This window comes from Echinops telfairi, unplaced genomic scaffold (genome assembly GCF_000313985.2).
Source record: "Echinops telfairi isolate 266 unplaced genomic scaffold, ASM31398v2 ScPeMD7_5868;HRSCAF=6743_0, whole genome shotgun sequence".
Lineage (NCBI taxonomy): Eukaryota > Metazoa > Chordata > Mammalia > Afrosoricida > Tenrecidae > Echinops > Echinops telfairi.
This window is the reverse complement of record NW_022109767.1, coordinates 446,921-453,974: the sequence shown is the minus strand read 5'-3', so window position 1 is coordinate 453,974 and position 7,054 is coordinate 446,921. Positions and strand designations below refer to the sequence as shown.

The 7,054-nt window shown below is 43.5% G+C and overlaps 3 non-coding genes across 3 annotated transcripts; 2 read left to right on the top strand and 1 right to left on the bottom strand.

Annotated features, from left to right (window-relative positions):
• Window positions 1-323: 323 nt before the first annotated feature.
• TRNAY-GUA lies at window positions 324-411 on the top strand. Its single transcript is given in 2 exon segments — window positions 324-360; window positions 376-411. It is a non-coding gene; the product is annotated as a tRNA-Tyr (tRNA).
• A 934-nt stretch (window positions 412-1,345) lies between these two features.
• TRNAA-AGC lies at window positions 1,346-1,418 on the bottom strand. The gene has a single exon. It is a non-coding gene; the product is annotated as a tRNA-Ala (tRNA).
• Window positions 1,419-5,006: 3,588 nt separating this feature from the next.
• Window positions 5,007-5,094, top strand: TRNAY-GUA. The gene is given in 2 exon segments: window positions 5,007-5,043; window positions 5,059-5,094. It is a non-coding gene; the product is annotated as a tRNA-Tyr (tRNA).
• Window positions 5,095-7,054: the final 1,960 nt, after the last annotated feature.

The following is a 7,054-nucleotide window of genomic DNA, read 5'->3' as shown; positions in this document are numbered from 1 at the left end:
ACAGGGTAACGTAAAAGTGGAGTACATTTTAATATGCTTATTGATTTATAAGGAGAGGTCAAAATTGGGATGCTTATCGTTAAATCCTTGTCAGTTTCTTGTTTCTCCTTAAACATCTAATTTTGCTTTTTTGAAAACTGTTTATTGACAGTGCTGCCTTTTCCTCCTGGTCAGAGGAATACTGGTCCAGAGGTATATTGGATCACAAAAAACCCCACGGAGGCAGCAGGTTCCGAAATGTCATCTCAGACAAGAACAAATAGGCGTGGTCACCCAACAGTGCAGAAATGGCATCCCCAGCAGGTTAACATGTCAGTGTAAATCCTTCGATAGCTCAGTTGGTAGAGCGGAGGACTGTAGAGGAAATTGCCAGGCATCCTTAGGTCGCTGGTTCGAATCCGGCTCGAAGGAGTTGGTTTTTTTATATCGCTTTCACACTCGGAAAAGCACATTTCGTTAATACATAGCTTTGAAAAGGCACAAAGATTTTACACCTCTTCTCCATGTACATCTATTTAAAATTACTCCGATGCATGGCATGTTTCTCTAATATAAAACTCATCGGCCTTTACAGCAACGCTTACTAAGGACAATCAGACGTCAGCCCTAATTCTGTTATGACCGGGTTCAGTAGAGTAGCCAGAAGCAGAAAAGATGGATCAGGGATTCGATCGTAGGATTTGGGGGTCGGGGAAGGGTCTTCGCTTCTAAGGTGGAGTTTGGGGTTGCCGAGGGAAAGGGTGGTGGGAAACACCATTTCCTGCTAATTGGTGGTGTCCAAGCTCTCCCTTGTGGTTGAAAAGTTCTGGAACGTTGGGAAACTTTTTTCCCACCCGGAAGAACGCTTCGCCGGCCGCAGCATCCTACAGGCGGGACGCCCAGCACCTGGAGCTCTCTGGACTGCTCGAGAAAGTGGATGTCAGAATCACCTTGGAAGCGTTTTACAAAGCGCCTGTATTTGGGAGGTGAGACCCAGGCCATTTGCTACACTTGTAAAGAACTTAAAGAGGCCCTCGATAACCCGAACGTGTGGGAAATCGATTCTGCACATTTCAATGTGATGTGCATATACAATGGACTGAAGTGTAGATTTGTAAATCCACACGACAGAGACGCGGATTCAGATGTGCAAATCTTGAGGGGCATCCCGCAGTCGGTCCTGCTTATTTTAGCGCTGTCGGAACACTAAGGTGCTTCAAAAGGCCTAACTCCTTACTGAAAAGATCATCCCTAAATTAAAAATAAATAAACAAATAAATTAAAAATAAGGGCGAGTTGATTAGGTAACTTTTTTGTTTTGACCAGGACGAGAAGAAAATAAAATTGACGCAGGGAAATGGAAAACTGGAGAATGCGGGCATCGATCCCGCTACCTCTCGCATGCTAAGCGAGCGCTCTACCATTTGAGCTAATTCCCCAACTGGCCACGCCGCCTCGTATCCTGTACGCCCTTTAGTATCTGGAAGTAATTCATGACTGGCCACTATTTCAAAGTGTAGTCACTGCTTGTAGTTGACCGCTAGGATAAAGTGCAGGCCTGTGCCCGGTGACTTGCCCTTCGGCAAGTGCTGTCCCTTTAGGACAACCGCTAACGTAGTCTAGGCTGTCGTGCGCTGTCGGAAAAAGGACCACTATTGCCGATAGACCAGGTCGCCTGTCCACTACATATCTCAGGTATTGGGCATACATTGAACCTCTGGATTTGTAGCGACAGAAACCGGGAACCAGAAGGAAATTGCGGATGCTTCGATAAAGGAAAATTCAACTTTCTCAGCAGGGACTCTCGCTGTTGACTTTCTCAGTATTTTCCTTCCATCCCTGAACCTCTCAAAATGTCACCAGTGGACTCCCCTGTCCCCATAAGCAGATTGTCCAGCATCACTTTGGCTTATGAATGTCCCAGGAGATCCGCGTTCTTTATCACCGCCCTTGGACACGTGGCTACCAGGGGTGGCCGTTCGGTTAATTTTTCACTTTTTTACTGCTTTCCCTCCACCCCCTATAGACACTAACTTTCCCGCCCCGCCCCCTCTAAGGTAAACATCCATAGGAGAAGCGAATACAGTTATGGCTGCAGTCTTAGATCCAAAGCCTATGCAAAAAATACAAAAGTAGTTGCCTATTTTACTTTAAGCGCTGTGAAGAACCAGCGCTCAGGTGATGTGATGGTGTTATCAGAAGTTGGTCCTGAAGGGGATGCTCCTCTGGACACTGTCATGATAGCCCGAACTCAACAAATCTTCAACTGCTTCTTCGCCTGAACTTCTGCTGTAGACGACTTCCCTTTCATTATGATTATTTTACACTTTTATGGACACCTAACCTTCATATAATTCACTAGTTCATTTGCTCAATCATGTCAAGAATAATTGCACGATTACCACAATCCATTTTAGAACATTTCCCCCACCCCTCAATGGTTAAATCAACTTTAAAATGAGCTGTGTAAGTACAATCGGTTCTAATGCTCCCTTTCCCCAAATTGCCTGCATTTTAAAGATGACGTTCTCTAGGAGAATTTTTTTTTTTTAAGGGCAGGTCCATCATTGGGCCTCCACTCAAGCACTCCCTCAACGACTTCCCTTCTTAAAGGTTTAATGTTTGCTAGTCTCAATGACATGGGTGAAGGATGACCAAGCCGAATTGGCAAAGGCTAAACGGTTTCATGACGCTATTGTCCCCATGCCTTTCCAAGACCTTGATTCAGCCCTTTCCTGTTTGACCTTTGACTTTTCACTGCAAAGAGAGCTGGGGAAAAAGTAGTTAACTTTCTGTGTGGGAGGAAGCCCTCGCCTTTCTGCCCCCACACCTCAGGCAGGAGAGTTTAAACGAAGGTGGCCTAAACCTGTGAAAAAACCCATCATCTTTCTCAAAGACTCGTTGTCACGTGGGTGCTTTCTTCTTTCTCTTCTTTGGACAAAATTCATCCAGATTTCCGCTCGTTCTTTTCATTCCTTCCTTTTCATGACTACTAGGGAGAAAATGTGGAAGCTGGATGTCAGATGGCGACCTATGGCAACCGGGTTGTATGGAATCTTTGAGCCATGAAACGGGAGTTTTTTGTTTTCAGCAACAGCCGATTAAGCATTCAATCTTCCAATCTCTCCTTTTCCACAGAGGCAAAATGAAGATCAGGATGATTACATTAAAATTCGCCTGGTACTTTTATCAGATGTGAAACTCTGGCTTCTCCAACTCCAAACTCACATTTCTTTAATTTGCCTTGTGGCACAGGGGATAAGGCCCTGTAAACCACACTTGACTACCAGACCCAAAGCCTTTATGAAAGAGGTGGACTCTACATTCCCAAAGGGCGAATACAGGGATGGAGAAGGGAAGGGGGCTTGCTCAGCACTTCCTGTTTGCTTTCTGGGGCTTCCTGATCCACAGTATCTGAGTTTTGAATCCTGGCAGAGAGCCCCTTGCTGTATCAACAACCGAGTCCAGGAGCATCCTGGAATTTCACCAGGGGTTCGTAGTTCTGCTGTTTTCCTAGCAGATGGATTCTTGATAGGATGGAAAAGAAACTGACCAGTTTCCAAGGCTCCCCCCACCCCCCCAACCCAGTTGTCGGTTATTTGATGAGCAAATGTTACCAGGTGATATTTCCTTAGTTTCTTAAGAAAAGAGTTTAATTGCTCTCAATATTTCTAATGGGAAGTATGGGTGGTTGCCATTAATATTTGAGTACATGTTCCCAATAATATAGTTATAGAGATAGCTTACAGAGAAATCCACTTCATAATCTTTTCCTGACATACAGCACCCAGGAAAACCTTCTCTTTGCACATGACTTGACATCCTTCCAATTTGTGTCCCTTCCCACATTAGGCACATGTTAGGGTGACTTTTTGGGGTGATGTTGATAGATTTTTCTAAAAGGTCACAAGACAATCACGAGGGCTTATTATTTTTAAAGAAAATTGAAAACTGCCTTAGTGAGAAAAAGCCCTGGAAAGTTGTGGCGAATAATTTTTTTCCCTTTTCACAGACACAATTCACTTGTTCCTTCTTCAAGAGCTGTTCTTTTTATTTCTTCCTTAGGCAGCCTTAGCCCATCCACCCTTCAGCTCTGACCTTGCTCCTAAATCATACTTCATTTTGTTCCCCAAACTCAAAGAACATTTTTTTTCCTCAAAGAACATTTTAAAGGAAAAAGATGTGAGTCCCTTGAGAATTCAGTGGTGTGAACCTAATACAGCAGAATTCTTTTTTTTAAATCATTTTATTGGGGACTCGTACAATTCTTATCACAATCCATCCATCCATCCATTGTGTTAAGCACATATGTACATTTGTTGCCATCATCATTCTCAAAACATTTGCCTTCTACTTGAGCCCTTGATATCGGCTCCTCATTTTCCCCCTTCTTCCCCCCACCTCATGAAACCTTCATAATTCATAAATTATTATTATTTTGTCATATGTTACACTGTCTGACGTCTCCCCCCCCCTCTTCTCTGCTGTCCATCCCCCCGGGAGGAGGCTATACGTAGATTCTTGCAGTCAGTTCCCCTTTTCTACCCCACATTCCCTCCATCCTCCAGGCATCGCCACTCTCACTACTGGTGCTGAAGGAGTCATCTGTCCTGGATTCCCTGTGTTCCCAGTTGTTATCTGTACCAGTGTACATCCTCTGGTCTAGCCAGATTTGTAAGGTAGAATCGGGATTATGATAGTGGGGGGGAGGGGGGAAGGAAGCATTTAAGAACTAGAGGAAAGTTATATGTTTCATCATTACTGACTGGCTTATCTCCTTCCCACAACCCTTCAGTAAGGGGGTGTACAACAGAATTCTTCAGGAAGAGAATAGGAAAATGCAAACACCACTTTCAGAAATGTAGAGACCTAGATGGAGTTGAGGAAGACTAACTTCACATTGTGGTATTTTTGTTTAATAAAGGTCTCTCTCATTTTGTAGCAATGCTTTCAAACTATACAATACAAAGTAGAAACCATCAGAACTATTATGTTAAGAATTTTTATTTCCAGTGTTGTGCGGGCATCCTTCGATAGCTCAGTTGGTAGAGCGGAGGACTGTAGGGCTATGTGCTAGAAATCCTTAGGTCGCTGGTTCGAATCCGGCTCGAAGGATGAAGATTTTTGGAAGCTCCTTCCTAGTACAGAAGACAGACTAAAATTAGCCACGTATTGACTCTTGTTAGCTGGTTTAGGGATATGTTAACTAGCTCCAAAAGACACGAAGGGTTTTCTAAAATAGCTGGTTTAGGGATATGTTAACTAGCTCCAAAAGACACGAAGGGTTTTCTAAAATACACACCTGGGAAAGTGTTTTTTTCTTTCCTCCATCTCAATTCTAGGGGAGGATCGCTGGCTCTGCCCCATCTTTGTTCCCCGCCACTAGTGGTCACCAAAGGCAGTTTTGACCCCCACTACTGCCCCTCCATGTCCGAGTTCAGATCAGAAGGTGCTGGAGAAGTTTACGGGATTAAATGATGCCCTTTAATTTCTGTTTGCACAGTGGTTGTAACAATGGGCTCAAACAACAATTGCGAGGATGGCGCAGGCCCAGACAGTGTTTGCGCATAGATAGGGTTCCCTTTGGGTCAGAGCTGACTCAATGGGACTGTTCTAACAACAACCAAGTGCGATTGTGACTTCACCATCTCGGTACTTTTAAAGGAGTCTTTCAATGTTGAAAATTTCAAACAAATATAAAAGCAAGCAGAGGGGAAAACATGAGAAGCTGATGCCAGAGGCTTTGAGAATGATGAGGGCAATGAATGTACAAATGTGCTCTACACAATTGATGTATGTATGGATTGTGGTAAGAGTTGTATGAGCCCCTAATAAAATGATTTAAAAAAAAAAAGAAAGAATTCCAACGGGAAAAAAAAAAGCGAGCAGATAGTTCAGTATAATGAATTTTTTTCGTACCCATCACCTAGATACAAGTACCTTAAATCCATAGCCATTTTTGCATCACCCCTCTCCCCACCCCCAACTCTCCATCTCTCCGGGTAAATCAAAAGTGTGCTATTCAGCCCCCAGTTGCTGTGTTTAGAAGAGGTTGGTGCTAGGATTCAAAAAACGATCGAATCAGTCCTTCCATCTTATTGAGCAATTGCAAAGTGGGGAAGGACATTTACGGAAACTTTGTCTCCTTTTGAATTCACAGAGCACAGTGGATTGGTAAGGCCTCTTGGACCAGGGGGATTTTAGCAACGTTGTTGACCCTTGTTCAGGGAAACATTGTCAAGCCCGTATTATAACTGGGTACCAACTTGCCACCCGCGACTGTCCTGTTCAGTCCAGGCGCTAGACTCTAGAGACTTTATGACTAGGCTCTAAACTCGAGACTCGCGAGACAGTTTTACTCTGTCCTACAGGGTCCCCACGAGTTGCAATAGGCTTGATGACATGGGACTTTGGACTGTCCTTCCGCTTCGTAAGTGGGAAAAATGTACCAAGGATCACCGCTAAGGCGGATTCCCATTAATTCGTAATATAAATATTAAGAAATAAAATGAGCCTTGCCGTGGTTCACGCAGCTTCCCGGCCTGGACCACGCGCACGTCTCCGGGAGCAATTTCGACGCTGGCTGAAAAACATCTGCGACCAGCGATGGCGCGCGAGTGACTAGGACAGTAGGTCTACTCATAGCACATCCTACAACGAAAGTGTGGTTTGTTCTAGGATTTCTCTTTCCCGGCTTCTCTATTTTCCATGAATCAAGTTAGATTGTTGAAAAAAGTTATTTTCTCTCTCTTTTTTTTTTTTTACAAGACTAGATAATCTAAGTTTCTCATGGAAAGCAACCAAACCACTGAAATGAAATCTTAATTATCTGCTGTCAATTTTTCTCATAGGAGTCATTGGTCAAGATCTTTTTGAAGAAAATCTTGGCATTTCCCCATAACTGTAGTTACGGATAACTTTCATTTTAATAAACAATGATTTTAAAAACAAATACAATAGCTAGATCTTTCCCATAAGTACATATTTAATAAAATTCCTTGAGCCTTCATTTTTCACCCATTAGTGTCATTTCTGTTTTAGAGGCTGGGAAGCTGAGAGCCAAATTCATCAGTTA